The 12,189-nt window shown below is 42.0% G+C and overlaps 30 non-coding genes and 3 pseudogenes across 30 annotated transcripts; all 33 read left to right on the forward strand.

Annotated features, from left to right (window-relative positions):
* The first annotated feature begins 30 nt into the window (after positions 1-30).
* On the forward strand, positions 31-149 carry LOC133788129 (5S ribosomal RNA). The gene has a single exon (XR_009873105.1). It is a non-coding gene; the product is annotated as a 5S ribosomal RNA (ribosomal RNA).
* Positions 150-380: 231 nt separating this feature from the next.
* Positions 381-499, forward strand: LOC133786411 (5S ribosomal RNA). The gene has a single exon (XR_009871574.1). It is a non-coding gene; the product is annotated as a 5S ribosomal RNA (ribosomal RNA).
* Positions 500-728: 229 nt separating this feature from the next.
* LOC133786348 (5S ribosomal RNA) lies at positions 729-847 on the forward strand. The gene has a single exon (XR_009871512.1). It is a non-coding gene; the product is annotated as a 5S ribosomal RNA (ribosomal RNA).
* Positions 848-1,078: 231 nt separating this feature from the next.
* LOC133787076 (5S ribosomal RNA) lies at positions 1,079-1,197 on the forward strand. The gene has a single exon (XR_009872207.1). It is a non-coding gene; the product is annotated as a 5S ribosomal RNA (ribosomal RNA).
* A 223-nt stretch (positions 1,198-1,420) lies between these two features.
* LOC133786513 (5S ribosomal RNA) lies at positions 1,421-1,539 on the forward strand. Its single transcript, XR_009871669.1, has one exon. It is a non-coding gene; the product is annotated as a 5S ribosomal RNA (ribosomal RNA).
* A 218-nt stretch (positions 1,540-1,757) lies between these two features.
* On the forward strand, positions 1,758-1,876 carry LOC133787129 (5S ribosomal RNA; annotated as a pseudogene).
* Positions 1,877-2,105: 229 nt separating this feature from the next.
* LOC133786433 (5S ribosomal RNA) lies at positions 2,106-2,224 on the forward strand. The gene has a single exon (XR_009871594.1). It is a non-coding gene; the product is annotated as a 5S ribosomal RNA (ribosomal RNA).
* A 219-nt stretch (positions 2,225-2,443) lies between these two features.
* Positions 2,444-2,562, forward strand: LOC133787907 (5S ribosomal RNA). The gene has a single exon (XR_009872895.1). It is a non-coding gene; the product is annotated as a 5S ribosomal RNA (ribosomal RNA).
* Positions 2,563-2,793: 231 nt separating this feature from the next.
* Positions 2,794-2,912, forward strand: LOC133787909 (5S ribosomal RNA). Its single transcript, XR_009872897.1, has one exon. It is a non-coding gene; the product is annotated as a 5S ribosomal RNA (ribosomal RNA).
* A 229-nt stretch (positions 2,913-3,141) lies between these two features.
* LOC133787131 (5S ribosomal RNA) lies at positions 3,142-3,260 on the forward strand (annotated as a pseudogene).
* Positions 3,261-3,488: 228 nt separating this feature from the next.
* Positions 3,489-3,607, forward strand: LOC133786702 (5S ribosomal RNA). Its single transcript, XR_009871846.1, has one exon. It is a non-coding gene; the product is annotated as a 5S ribosomal RNA (ribosomal RNA).
* A 218-nt stretch (positions 3,608-3,825) lies between these two features.
* Positions 3,826-3,944, forward strand: LOC133787754 (5S ribosomal RNA). The gene has a single exon (XR_009872755.1). It is a non-coding gene; the product is annotated as a 5S ribosomal RNA (ribosomal RNA).
* Positions 3,945-4,175: 231 nt separating this feature from the next.
* LOC133786953 (5S ribosomal RNA) lies at positions 4,176-4,294 on the forward strand. Its single transcript, XR_009872090.1, has one exon. It is a non-coding gene; the product is annotated as a 5S ribosomal RNA (ribosomal RNA).
* Positions 4,295-4,512: 218 nt separating this feature from the next.
* Positions 4,513-4,631, forward strand: LOC133786675 (5S ribosomal RNA). The gene has a single exon (XR_009871821.1). It is a non-coding gene; the product is annotated as a 5S ribosomal RNA (ribosomal RNA).
* A 223-nt stretch (positions 4,632-4,854) lies between these two features.
* On the forward strand, positions 4,855-4,973 carry LOC133786784 (5S ribosomal RNA). Its single transcript, XR_009871928.1, has one exon. It is a non-coding gene; the product is annotated as a 5S ribosomal RNA (ribosomal RNA).
* Positions 4,974-5,194: 221 nt separating this feature from the next.
* LOC133787874 (5S ribosomal RNA) lies at positions 5,195-5,313 on the forward strand. Its single transcript, XR_009872863.1, has one exon. It is a non-coding gene; the product is annotated as a 5S ribosomal RNA (ribosomal RNA).
* Positions 5,314-5,539: 226 nt separating this feature from the next.
* LOC133786454 (5S ribosomal RNA) lies at positions 5,540-5,658 on the forward strand. Its single transcript, XR_009871614.1, has one exon. It is a non-coding gene; the product is annotated as a 5S ribosomal RNA (ribosomal RNA).
* A 221-nt stretch (positions 5,659-5,879) lies between these two features.
* Positions 5,880-5,998, forward strand: LOC133787058 (5S ribosomal RNA). The gene has a single exon (XR_009872191.1). It is a non-coding gene; the product is annotated as a 5S ribosomal RNA (ribosomal RNA).
* Positions 5,999-6,219: 221 nt separating this feature from the next.
* LOC133786814 (5S ribosomal RNA) lies at positions 6,220-6,338 on the forward strand. Its single transcript, XR_009871956.1, has one exon. It is a non-coding gene; the product is annotated as a 5S ribosomal RNA (ribosomal RNA).
* A 227-nt stretch (positions 6,339-6,565) lies between these two features.
* Positions 6,566-6,684, forward strand: LOC133787024 (5S ribosomal RNA). Its single transcript, XR_009872159.1, has one exon. It is a non-coding gene; the product is annotated as a 5S ribosomal RNA (ribosomal RNA).
* A 225-nt stretch (positions 6,685-6,909) lies between these two features.
* On the forward strand, positions 6,910-7,028 carry LOC133786447 (5S ribosomal RNA). The gene has a single exon (XR_009871607.1). It is a non-coding gene; the product is annotated as a 5S ribosomal RNA (ribosomal RNA).
* A 227-nt stretch (positions 7,029-7,255) lies between these two features.
* LOC133787025 (5S ribosomal RNA) lies at positions 7,256-7,374 on the forward strand. The gene has a single exon (XR_009872160.1). It is a non-coding gene; the product is annotated as a 5S ribosomal RNA (ribosomal RNA).
* A 225-nt stretch (positions 7,375-7,599) lies between these two features.
* On the forward strand, positions 7,600-7,718 carry LOC133786674 (5S ribosomal RNA). The gene has a single exon (XR_009871820.1). It is a non-coding gene; the product is annotated as a 5S ribosomal RNA (ribosomal RNA).
* Positions 7,719-7,941: 223 nt separating this feature from the next.
* On the forward strand, positions 7,942-8,060 carry LOC133787086 (5S ribosomal RNA). The gene has a single exon (XR_009872216.1). It is a non-coding gene; the product is annotated as a 5S ribosomal RNA (ribosomal RNA).
* Positions 8,061-8,284: 224 nt separating this feature from the next.
* LOC133786834 (5S ribosomal RNA) lies at positions 8,285-8,403 on the forward strand. Its single transcript, XR_009871975.1, has one exon. It is a non-coding gene; the product is annotated as a 5S ribosomal RNA (ribosomal RNA).
* Positions 8,404-8,629: 226 nt separating this feature from the next.
* LOC133787134 (5S ribosomal RNA) lies at positions 8,630-8,748 on the forward strand (annotated as a pseudogene).
* Positions 8,749-8,964: 216 nt separating this feature from the next.
* Positions 8,965-9,083, forward strand: LOC133786849 (5S ribosomal RNA). Its single transcript, XR_009871990.1, has one exon. It is a non-coding gene; the product is annotated as a 5S ribosomal RNA (ribosomal RNA).
* Positions 9,084-9,302: 219 nt separating this feature from the next.
* LOC133787938 (5S ribosomal RNA) lies at positions 9,303-9,421 on the forward strand. Its single transcript, XR_009872925.1, has one exon. It is a non-coding gene; the product is annotated as a 5S ribosomal RNA (ribosomal RNA).
* A 223-nt stretch (positions 9,422-9,644) lies between these two features.
* On the forward strand, positions 9,645-9,763 carry LOC133786816 (5S ribosomal RNA). Its single transcript, XR_009871958.1, has one exon. It is a non-coding gene; the product is annotated as a 5S ribosomal RNA (ribosomal RNA).
* A 221-nt stretch (positions 9,764-9,984) lies between these two features.
* On the forward strand, positions 9,985-10,103 carry LOC133787998 (5S ribosomal RNA). The gene has a single exon (XR_009872982.1). It is a non-coding gene; the product is annotated as a 5S ribosomal RNA (ribosomal RNA).
* Positions 10,104-10,331: 228 nt separating this feature from the next.
* LOC133787029 (5S ribosomal RNA) lies at positions 10,332-10,450 on the forward strand. The gene has a single exon (XR_009872164.1). It is a non-coding gene; the product is annotated as a 5S ribosomal RNA (ribosomal RNA).
* Positions 10,451-10,673: 223 nt separating this feature from the next.
* On the forward strand, positions 10,674-10,791 carry LOC133786390 (5S ribosomal RNA). The gene has a single exon (XR_009871553.1). It is a non-coding gene; the product is annotated as a 5S ribosomal RNA (ribosomal RNA).
* Positions 10,792-11,896: 1,105 nt separating this feature from the next.
* On the forward strand, positions 11,897-12,015 carry LOC133788053 (5S ribosomal RNA). The gene has a single exon (XR_009873033.1). It is a non-coding gene; the product is annotated as a 5S ribosomal RNA (ribosomal RNA).
* Positions 12,016-12,189: the final 174 nt, after the last annotated feature.

A 12,189-nucleotide genomic window follows, 5' to 3' on the forward strand; every position in this document is an offset into this window, starting at 1 on the left:
TATAAATGAATATTGCGGACCAAACATTCCGGGTGCGATCATACCAGCACTAATGCACCGGATCCCATCAGAACTCCGCAGTTAAGCGAGCTTGGGCGAGAGTAGTACTAGGATGGGTGACCACCGGCGAAGTGCTCGTGTTGCACCCCTGAAAACATCATTTTCTTTTTTGTTTTTTTTGTTCTTCAAAAATCCACTTACGGCTCAAAAGTTTGTATTTTCTGTTTTAAATCTTTAAAGAGTCATTTATTCCGTTTCCCTTAAGGGGTTAACACCGTGGTCAATAACAAGCAGCGAATAAGAAGTTCCTAGTTGTTCCGAGGGAGAAAAGGGAGGACACACGCGTTCGCTATAAATGAATATTGCGAACCAAACATTCCGGGTGCGATCATACCAGCACTAATGCACCGGATCCCATCAGAACTCCGCAGTTAAGCGAGCTTGGGCGAGAGTATTACTAGGATGGGTGACCACCTGGGCAGTCCTCGTGTTGCACCCCTGAAAACATCATTTTTTTTTGTTTTTTTTGTTCTTCAAAAATCCACTTACGGCTCAAAAGTTTGTATTTTCTGTTTTAAATCTTTAAAGAGTCATTTATTCCGTTTCCCTTGAGGGGTTAACACCGTGGTCACTAACAAGCAGCGAATAAGAAGTTCCTAGTTGATCCGAGGGAGAAAAGGGAGGACACACGCGTTCGCTATAAATGAATATTGCGGACCAAACATTCCGGGTGCGATCATACCAGCACTAATGCACCGGATCCCATCAGAACTACGCAGTTAAGCGAGCTTGGGCGAGAGTAGTACTAGGATGGGTGACCACCTGGGAAGTGCTCGTGTTGCACCCCTGAAAACATCATTTTCTTTTTTGTTTTTTTTGTTCTTCAAAAATCCACTTACGTCTCAAAAGTTTGTATTTTCTGTTTTAAATCTTTAAAGAGTCATTTATTCTGTTTCCCTTGAGGGGTTAACACCGTGGTCACTAACAAGCAGCGAATAAGAAGTTCCTAGTTGATCAGAGGGAGAAAAGGGAGGACACACGCGTTCGCTATAAATGAATATTGCGGACCAAACATTCCGGTTGCGATCATACCAGCACTAATGCACCAGATCCCATCAGAACTACGCAGTTAAGCGAGATTGGGCGAGAGTAGCACTAGGATGGGTGACCTCCTGGGAAGTCCTCGTGTTGCACCCCTGAAAACATCATTTTTTTTTTTTGTTCTTCAAAAATCCACTTACGGCTCAAAAATTTCTATTTTCTATTTTAAATCTTTAAAGAGTCATTTATTCCGTTTCCCTTGAGGGGTTAACACCGTGGTCACTAACAAGAAGAGAATAAGAAGTTCCTAGTTGATCCGAGGGAGAAATGGGAGGACACACGCGTTCGCCATAAATGAATATTGCGGACCAAACATTCCGGGTGCGATCATACCAGCACTAATGCACCGGATCCCATTAGAACTCCGCAGTTAAGCGAGCTTGGGCGAGAGTAGCACTAGGATGGGTGACCTCCTGGGAAGTCCTCGTGATGCACCCCAGAAAACATCATTTTTTGTTTCTTCAAAAATCCACTTACGGCTCAAAAGTTTGTATTTTCTGTTTTAAATCTTTAAAGAGTCATTTATTCTGTTTCCCTTGAGGGGTTAACACCGTGGTCACTAATAAGCAGCGAATAAGAAGTTCCTAGTTGATCCGAGGGAGAAAAGGGAGGACACACGCGTTCGCTATAAATGAATATTGCGGACCAAACATTCCGGGTGCGATCATACCAGCACTAATGCACCGGATCCCATCAGAACTACGCAGTCAAGCGAGAATGGGCGAGAGTAGCCCTAGGATGGGTGACCACCTGGGAAGTCCTCGTGTTGCACCCCTGAAAACTTCATTTTTGTTTTTGTTTTTTGTTCTTCAAAAATCCACTTACGGCTCAAAAGTTTCTATTTTCTGTTTTAAATCTTTAAAGAGTCATTTATTCCGTTTCCATTGAGGGGTTAACACCGTGGTCACTAACAAGAAGACAATAAGAAGTTCCTAGTTGATCCGAGGGAGAAATGGGAGGACACACGCGTTCGCCATAAATGAATATTGCGGACCAAACATTCCGGGTGCGATCATACCAGCACTAATGCACCGGATCCCATCAGAACTCCGCAGTTAAGCGAGCTTGGGCGAGAGTAGCACTAGGATGGGTGACCTCCTGGGAAGTCCTCGTGATGCACCCCTGAAAACTTCATTTTTTTTTTTCTTCAAAAATCCACTTACGGCTCAAAAGTTTGTATTTTCTGTTTTAAATCTTTAAAGAGTCATTTATTCTGTTTCCCTTGAGGGGTTAACACCGTGGTCACTAACAAGCAGCGAATAAGAAGTTCCTAGTTGATCCGAGGGAGAAAAGGGAGGACACACGCGTTCGCTATAAATGAATATTGCGGACCAAACATTCCGGGTGCGATCATACCAGCACTAATGCACCGGATCCCATCAGAACTCCGCAGTTAAGCGAGCTTGGGCGAGAGTAGTACTAGGATGGGTGACCACCTGCGAAGTGCTCGTGTTGCACCCCTGAAAACATCATTTTCTTTTTTGTTTTTTTTGTTCTTCAAAAATCCACTTACGGCTCAAAAGTTTGTATTTTCTGTTTTAAATATTTATAGAGTCATTTATTCCGTTTCCCTTAAGGGGTTAACACCGTGGTCAATAACAAGCAGCGAATAAGAAGTTCCTAGTTGATCCGAGGGAGAAAAGGGTGGACACACGCGTTCGCTATAAATGAATATTGCGGACCAAACATTCCGGGTGCGATCATACCAGCACTAATGCACCGGATCCCATCAGAACTCCGCAGTTAAGCGAGCTTGGGCGAGAGTAGTACTAGGATGGGTGACCACCTGGGCAGTCCTCGTGTTGCACCCCTGAAAACATCATTTTTTTTTGTTTTTTTTGTTCTTCAAAAATCCACTTACGGCTCAAAAGTTTGTATTTTCTGTTTTAAATCTTTAAAGAGTCATTTATTCCGTTTCCCTTGAGGGGTTAACACCGTGGTCACTAACAAGCAGTGAATAAGAAGTTCCTAGTTGATCCGAGGGAGAAAAGGGAGGAAACACGCGTTCGCTATAAATGAATATTGCGGACCAAACATTCCGGGTGCGATCATACCAGCACTAATGCACCGGATCCCATCAGAACTACGCAGTTAAGGGAGATTGGGCGAGAGTAGCGCTAGGATGGGTGACCACCTGGGAAGTCCTCGTGTTGCAGCCCTGAAAACATCATTTTTTTTTTATTTTTTGTTCTTCAAAAATCCACTTACGGCTCAAAAGTTTCTATTTTCTGTTTTAAATCATTAAAGAGTCATTTATTCCGTTTCCCTTGAGGGGTTAACACCGTGGTCACTAACAAGAAGCGAATAAGAAGTTCCTAGTTGATCCGAGGGAGAAATGGGAGGACACACGCGTTCGCTATAAATGAATATTGCGGACCAAACATTCCGGGTGCGATCATACCAGCACTAATGCACCGGATCCCATCAGAACTCAGCAGTAAAGCGAGCTTGGGCGAGAGTAGCACTAGGATGGGTGACCTCCTGGGAAGTCCTCGTGTTGCACCCCTGAAAACATCATTTTTTTTTTCTTCAAAAATCCACTTACGTCTCAAAAGTTTGTATATTCTGTTTTAAATCTTTAAAGAGTCATTTATTCTGTTTCCCTTGAGGGGTTAACACCGTGGTCACTAACAAGCAGCGAATAAGAAGTTCCTAGTTGATCCGAGGGAGAAAAGGGAGGACACACGCGTTCGCTATAAATGAATATTGCGGACCAAACATTCTGGATGCGATCATACCAGCACTAATGCACCGGATCCCATCAGAACTCCGCAGTTAAGCGAGCTTGGGCGAGAGTAGTACTAGGATGGGTGACCACCTGGGAAGTCCTCGTGTTGCACCCCTGAAAACATCATTTTATTTTTTGTTTTTTTTGTTCTTCAAAAATCCACTTACGGCTCAAAAGTTTGTATTTTCTGTTTTAAATCTTTAAAGAGTCATTTATTCCGTTTCCCTTGAGGGGTTAACACCGTGGTCACTAATAAGCAGCGAATAAGAAGTTCCAAGTTGATCAGAGGGAGAAAAGGGAGGACACACGCGTTCGCTATAAATGAATATTGCGGACCAAACATTCTGGGTGCGATCGTACCAGCACTAATGCACCGGATCCCATCAGAACTGCGCAGTTAAGCGAGCTTGGGCGAGAGTAGCACTAGGATGGGTGACCTCCTAGGAAGTCCTCGTGTTGCACCCCTGAAAACATCATTTTTTTTTTCTTCAAAAATCCACTTACGGCTCAAAAGTTTGTATTTTCTGTTTTAAATCTTTAAAGAGTCATTTATTCTGTTTCCCTTGAGGGGTTAACACCGTGGTCACTAACAAGCAGCGAATAAGAAGTTCCTAGTTGATCCGAGGGAGAAAAGGGAGGACACACGCGTTCCCTATAAATGAATATTGCGGACCAAACATTCCGGGTGCGATCATACCAGCACTAATGCACCGGATCCCATCAGAACTCCGCAGTTAAGCGTGCTTGGGCGAGAGTAGTGCTAGGATGGGTGACCTCCTGGGAAGTCCTCGTGTTGCACCCCTGATAACATCATTTTTTTTTTTTGTTCTTCAAAAATCCACTTACGGCTCAAAAGTTTGTATTTTCTGTTTTAAATCTTTAAAGAGTCATTTATTCCGTTTCCCTTTAGGTGTTATCACCATGGTCACTAACAAGCAGCGAATAATAAGTTCCTTGTTGATCCGAGGGAGAAAAGGGAGGACACACGCGTTCGCTATAAATGAATATTGCGGACCAAACATTCCGGGTGCGATAAGACCAGCACTAATAGACCGGATCCCATCAGAACTCCGCAGCTAAGCGCGCTTGGGCGAGAATAGTACTAGGATGGGTGACCTCCTGGGAAGTCCTCGTGTTGCACCCATGAAATTATCATTTTTTTTTTTGTTTTCAATAACCCACTTACGGCTCAAAAGTTTGTATTTTCTGTTTTAAATCTTTAAAGAGTCATTTATTCCGTTTCCCTTGAGGGGTTAACACCGTGGTCACTAACAAGCAGCGAATAAGAAGTCCCTAATTGATCCGAGGGAGAAAAGGGAGGACACACGCGTTCGCTATAAATGAATATAGCGGACCAAACATTCCGGATGCGATCAAACCAGCACCAATGCACCGGATCCCATCAGAACTCCGCAGTTAAGCGTGCTTGGGCGAGAGTAGTACTTGGATGGGTGACCTCCTGGGAAGTCCTCGTGTTGCAACCCTGAAAACATCATTTTTTTTTTTTTTTGTTCTTCAAAAACCCACTTACGTCTCAAAAGTTTGTATTTTCTGTTTTAAATCTTTAAAGAGTCATTTATTCCGTTTTCGTTGATGGGTTAACACCGTGGTCACTAACAAGTAGCGAATAAGAAGTTCCAAGTTGATACGAGGGAGAAAAGGGAGGACACATGCGTTCGATATAAATAAATATTGCGGACCAAACATTCCGGGTGCGATCATACCATCACTAACGCACCGGATCCCATCAGAACTCCGCAGTTAAACGTGCTTGGGCGAGAGTAGTACTAGGATGGGTGACTTCCTGGGAAGTCCTCGTGTTGCAATCCTGAAAACATCATTTTTTTTTTCTTCTTCAAAAACCCACTTGCGGCCCAAAAGTTTGTATTTTCTGTTTTAAATCTTTAAAGAGTCATTTATTCTGTTTCCCTTGACGGGTTAACACCGTGGACACTAACATGCAGCGAATAAGAAGTTCCTAGTTTATCCAAGGGAGAAAAGGGAGGACACACGCGTTCGCTATAAATGAATATTGCGGACCAAACATCCCAGGTGCGATCATACCAGCACTAATGCACCGGATCCCATCAGAACACCGCAGTTAAGCGTGCTTCGGCGAGAGTAGTACTAGGATGGGTGACCTCCTGGGAAGTCATCCTGTTGCACCCCTGAAAAAATCATTTTTTTTTTTTTTTTCAAAAATCCACTTACGGCTCAAAAGTTTGTATTTTCTGTTTTAAATCTTTAAAGAGTCATTTATTCCGTTTCCCTTTAGGGGTTAACACCGTGGTCACTAACAAGCAGCGAATAAGAAGTTCCTAGTTGATCCGAGGGAGAAAAGGGGGGACACACGCGTTCGATATAAATGAATATTGCGGAAAAAACATTCCGGGTGCGATCATACCAGCACTAATGCCCCGGATCCCATCAGAACTCCGCAGTCAAGCGTGATTGGGCTAGAGTAATACTAGGATGGGTGACCTCCTGGGAATTCCTCGTGTTGCACCCCTGAAAACATCATTTTTTTTTTTTTTTTGTTCTTCAAAAACCCACTTACGGCTCAAAACTTTGTATTTTCTGTTTTAAATCTTTAAAGAATCATTTATTCCGTTTCCCTTGACAGGTTAACACCGTGGCCACTAACAAGCAGCGAATATGAAGTTCCTAGTTGATCCGAGGGAGAAAAGGGAGGACATACGCGTTAGCTATAAATGAATATTGCGGACCAAACATTCCGGGTCCGATGATACCAGCACTAACGCACTGGATCCCATCAGAACTCTGCGGTTAAGCGTGCTTGGGCGAGAGTAGTAGTAGGATGGGTGACCTCCTGGGAAGTCCTCATGTTGCACCCCTGATAAAATCATTTTTTTTTTTTTTGTTCTTCAAAAATCCACTTACGGCTCAAAAGTTTGTATTTTCTGTTTTAAATCTTTAAAGAGTCATTTATTCCGTTTCCCTTTAGGGGTTAACACCGTGGTCACTAACAAGCAGCGAATAAGAAGTTCCTAGTTGATCCGAGGGAGAAAAGGGGGGACACACGCGTTCGATATAAATGAATATTGCGGAAAAAACATTCCGGGTGCGATCATACCAGCACTAATGCCCCGGATCCCATCAGAACTCCGCAGTCAAGCGTGCTTGGGCTAGAGTAATACTAGGATGGGTGACCTCCTGGGAATTCCTCGTGTTGCACCCCTGAAAACATCATTTTTTTTTTTTTTTTGTTCTTCAAAAACCCACTTACGGCTCAAAACTTTGTATTTTCTGTTTTAAATCTTTAAAGAATCATTTATTCCGTTTCCCTTGACAGGTTAACACCGTGGCCACTAACAAGCAGCGAATATGAAGTTCCTAGTTGATCCGAGGGAGAAAAGGGAGGACATACGCGTTAGCTATAAATGAATATTGCGGACCAAACATTCCGGGTCCGATGATACCAGCACTAACGCACTGGATCCCATCAGAACTCTGCGGTTAAGCGTGCTTGGGCGAGAGTAGTAGTAGGATGGGTGACCTCCTGGGAAGTCCTCATGTTGCACCCCTGATAAAATCATTTTTTTTTTTTTTGTTCTTCAAAAATCCACTTACGGCTCAAAAGTTTGTATTTTCTGTTTTAAATCTTTAAAGAGTCATTTATTCCGTTTCCCTTTAGGGGTTAACACCGTGGTCACTAACAAGCAGCGAATAAGAAATTCCTAGTTGATCCGAGGGAGAAAAGGGAGGACACACGCGTTCGCTATAAATGAATATTGCGGACCAAACATTCCGGGTGCGATCATACCAGCACTAAAATATCGGATCCCATCAGAACTCCGCAGCTAAGCGTGCTTGGGCTAGAGTAGTACTAGGATGGGTGACCTCCTGGGAAGTCCTCATGTTGCACCCATGAAAATATGAATATTTTTTTTTTGTTTTTAAAAACCCACTTACGGCTCAAAAGTTTGTATTTTCTATTTTAAATCTTTAAAGAGTCATTTATTCTGTTTCCCTTGAGGGGTTAAACCCGTGGTCACTAACAAGCAGCGAATAAGAAGTTCCTAGTTGATCCGAGGGAGAAAAGGGAGGACACACGCGTTCGCTATAAATGAATATTGCGGACCAAACATCCCGGGTGCGATCATACCAGCACTAATGCACCGGATCCCATCAGAACTCCGCCCATAAGCGTGCTTGGGCCAGAGTAGTACTAGGATAGGTGACCTCCTGCGAAGCCCTCATGTTGCACCCCTGAAAACATCATTTTTTTTTTTTTGTTCTTCAAAAACCCACTTACGACTCAAAAGTTTGTATTTTCTGTTTTAAATCTTTAAAGAGTCATTTATTCCGTTTTTGTTGACGGGTTAACAACGTGGATACTAACAAGTAGCGAATAAGAAGTTCGTAGTTGATCCAAGGGAGAAAAGGGAGGACACATGCGTTCGATATAAATGAATACTGCGGACCAAACATTCCGGGTGCGATCATACCATCACTAACGCACCGGATCCCATCAGAACTCCGCAGTTAAGCGTGCTTGGGCGCAAGAAGTACTAGGATGGGTGACCTCCTGGGAAGTCCTCATGTTGCAACCCTGAAAACATCATTTTTTTTTTTTTTTGTTCTTCAAAAATCCACTTACGGTTCAAAAGTGTGTATTTTCTGTTTTAAATCTTTAAAGAGTCATTTATTCCGTTTCCCTTGACGCGTTAACACCGTGGTCACTAACAAGCAGCGAATAAGAAGTTCCTAGTTGATCCAAGGGAGAAAAGGGAGGAGACACGCGTTCGCTATAAATGAATATTGCGGACCAAACATCCCGGGTGCGATCATACCAGAACTAATGCACCGGATCCCATCAGAACACCGCATTTAAGCGTGCTTCGGCGAGAGTAGTACTAGGATGGGTGACCTCCTGGAAAGTCCTCCTGTTGCACCCCTGAAAACATCATTTTTTTTTTTCAAAAATCCACTTACGGCTCAAAAGTTTATATTTTCTGTTTTAAATCTTTAAAGAGTCATTTATTCTGTTTCCCTTAAGGGGTTAACACCGTGGTCACTAACAAGCAGCGAATAAGAAGTTCCTCGTTGATCCGAGGGAGAAAAGGGGGGACACACGCGTTCGCTATAAATGAATATTGCGGACAAAACATTTCGGGTGCGATCAGACCAGCACTAATAGACCGGATCCCGTCAGAACTCCGCAGCTAAGCGTGCTTGGGCGAGAGTAGTGGTAGGATGGGTGACCTCCTGGGAAGTCCTCGTGTTGCACCCATGAAATTATCATTTTTTTTTTTTTTCAATAAACCACTTACGGCTCAAAAGTTTGTATTTTCTGTTTTAAATCTTTAAAGAGTCATTTATTCCGTTTCCCTTGAGGGGTTAACACCGTGGTCACTAATAAGCAGCGAATAAGAAGTCCCTAGTTGATCCAAGGGAGAAAAGGGAGGACACACGCGTTCGCTATAAATGAATATTGCGGACCAAACATTCCGGGTGCGATCAAACCAGCACTAATGCACCGGATCCCATCAGAACTCCGCAGTTAAGCGTGCTTGGGCGAGAGTAGTACTAGGATGGGTGACCTCCTGGGAAGTCCTCGTGTTGCACCCCTGAAAACATCATTTTTTTTTTTTGTTTTTCAAAAATACACTTACGGCTCAAAAGTTTGTATTTTCTTTTTTAAATCTTTAAAGAGTCATTTATTCTGTTTCCCTTGAGGGGTTAACACCGAGGTCACTAACAAGCAGCGAATAAGAAGTTCCTAGTAGATCTGAGGGAGAAAAGGGAGGACACACGCGTTCGTTATAAATGTATATTGCGGAAAAAACGTTCCAGGTGCGATCATACCAGTACTAATGCACCGGATCCCATCAGAACTCCGCAGTTAAGCGTGCTTGGGCGAGAGTAGTACTAGGATGGGTGACCTCCTGGGAAGTCCTCGTGTTGCACCCCTGAAAACATCATTTTTTTTTTCTTCTTCAAAAACCCACTTACGTCTCAAAAGTATGTATTTTCCGTTTTAAATCTTTAAAGAGTCATTTATTCTGTTTCCCTTGATGGGTTAACACCGTGGTCACTAACAAGCAGCGAATAAGAAGTTCCTAGTTAATCTGAGGGAGAAAAGGGAGGACACACGCGTTCGCTATAAATGAATATTGCGGACCAAACATTCCGGGTGCGATCATACCAGCACTAATGCACCGGATCCCATCAGAACTCCGCAGTTAAGCGAGCTTGGGCGAGAGTAGTACTAGGATGTGTGACCTCCTGGGAAGTCCTCGTGTTGCACCCCTGAAAACATCATTTTCTTTTTTTTTTTTGTTCTTCAAAAATCCACTTACGGCTCAAAAGTTTGTATTTTCTACTTTAAATCATTAAAGAGTCATTTATTTCGTTTCCCTTGAGGGGTTAACACCGTGGTCACTAACAAGCAGCGAATAAGAAGTTCCTAGTTGATCCGAGGGAGAAAAGGGAGGACACACGCGTTCGCTATAAATGAATATTGGGGACCAAACATTTCGGGTGCGATCATACCAGCACTAATGCACCGGATCCCATCAGAACTCCGCAGTTAAGCGTGCTTGGGCGAGAGTAGTACCAGGATGGGTGACCTCCTGGGAAGTCCTCGTGTTGCACCCCAGAAAACATCATTTATTATTTATTTTTTTCAAAAATCCACTTACGGCTCAAAAGTTTGTATTTTCTGTTTGAAATCTTTAAAAAGTCATTTATTCCGTTTCCCTTGAGGGGTTAACACCGTGGTCACTAACAAGCAGCGAGTAAGAAGGTCCTAGTTGATCCGAGGGAGAAAAGGGAGGACACACGCGTTCGCTATAAATGAATATTGCGGACCAAACACTCCGGGTGCGATCATACCAGCACTAATGCACCGGATCCCATCAGAACTCCGCAGTTAAGCGTGCTCGAGCGAGAGTAGTACTAGGATGGGAGACCTCTGGGAAGTCCTCGTGTTGCACCCCTGAAAACATCACTTTTTTTTTTTTTTTTTATTCTTCAAAAACCCACTTACGGCTCAAAAGTTTGTATTTTCTGTTTTAAATCTTTAAAGAGTCGTTTATTCCGTTTCCCTTGAGGGGTTAACACCGTGGTCACTAACAAGCAGCGAATAATTTCTCAAAAAAATGCTGTTTTGGCTACTAATTCTATTTTAAGTACCATTTTTTTCAAAAGGTTCATGTTTTATTTTGCTATTTCAAACAAAATAAACTAATATAATGGGTGAGTCATATGTGAAAATCATTGTTGTTGATGTATTTGTTTATTATACTCCCATGAAATTTCAAAATTTTACTTCCTTTTATATCTCACGAAATGTTTAAGAAAAATTAAGATATCCATATTGTATCATAATTTATCTTGGTAATGTTGGTATTTTTGCCACTTGGTCAGAGGTTCAACTCTATGTAACCTCTTTTCTTTATTTATTTTTTTTCAATTTTGATCTTTAGTTTTGTTTTATGGTTGTCCTGGTCAAAAAGGTAGAATAATTTACATAATAATTCATTATACTAAAAATCCGAATAAAAAAATAATCATTCCATCTATAAAATTGTGTTTTAAAATTCAATTATTTGTTTATCAAAACTAGGTTTAAGGGCATAATATGTTTTAATAAGATGAGGAAGCTGAAAAATGTGACCACTATTTTATAATTTGTATCGTGTAATAGGTACTAAAGATTAGTTTTGTTTAATTTTTGGTTTAAAAAAGAAAGTAGAATAATTCATAAAACAAACAACTCTAAATAAAAAAACAATTATTTTATCTATAAATTGTGTTTTTATATTAAATTTTTTGTTCATCAAAACAGGGTTTAAGGACACAATAGAATCATTTAACAAAAGGAGATTTTTTGTTTTTTTTGTTCTTCAAAAATCCACTTACGGCTCAAAAGTTTGTATTTTCTGTTTTAAATCATTAAAGAGTCATTTATTCCGTTTCCCTTGAGGGGTTAACACCGTGGTCACAAACAAGCAGCGAATAAGAAGTTCCTAGTTGATCCGAGGGAGAAAAGGGAGGACACACGCGTTCGCTATAAAAGAATATTGCGGAGAAAACATTTCCGGGTGCGATCATACCAGCACTAATGCACCGGATCCCATTAGAACTCCGCAGTTAAGCTTGCTTGGGCGAGAGTAGTACTAGGATGGGTGACCTCCTGGGAAGTCCTCATGTTGCACCCCTGAAAGCATCATTTTTTTTTTGTTATTCAAAAATCCACTTACGGCTCAAAAGTTTGTATTTTCTATTTTAAATATTTAAAGAGTCATTTATTCCGTTTACCTTGAAGGGTTAACACCGTGGTCACTAACAAGCAGCGAATAAGAAGTTCCTAGTTGATCCGATGGAGAAAAGGG

Source organism: Humulus lupulus, chromosome 6, assembly GCF_963169125.1.
Source record: "Humulus lupulus chromosome 6, drHumLupu1.1, whole genome shotgun sequence".
Taxonomy (NCBI): domain Eukaryota; kingdom Viridiplantae; phylum Streptophyta; class Magnoliopsida; order Rosales; family Cannabaceae; genus Humulus; species Humulus lupulus.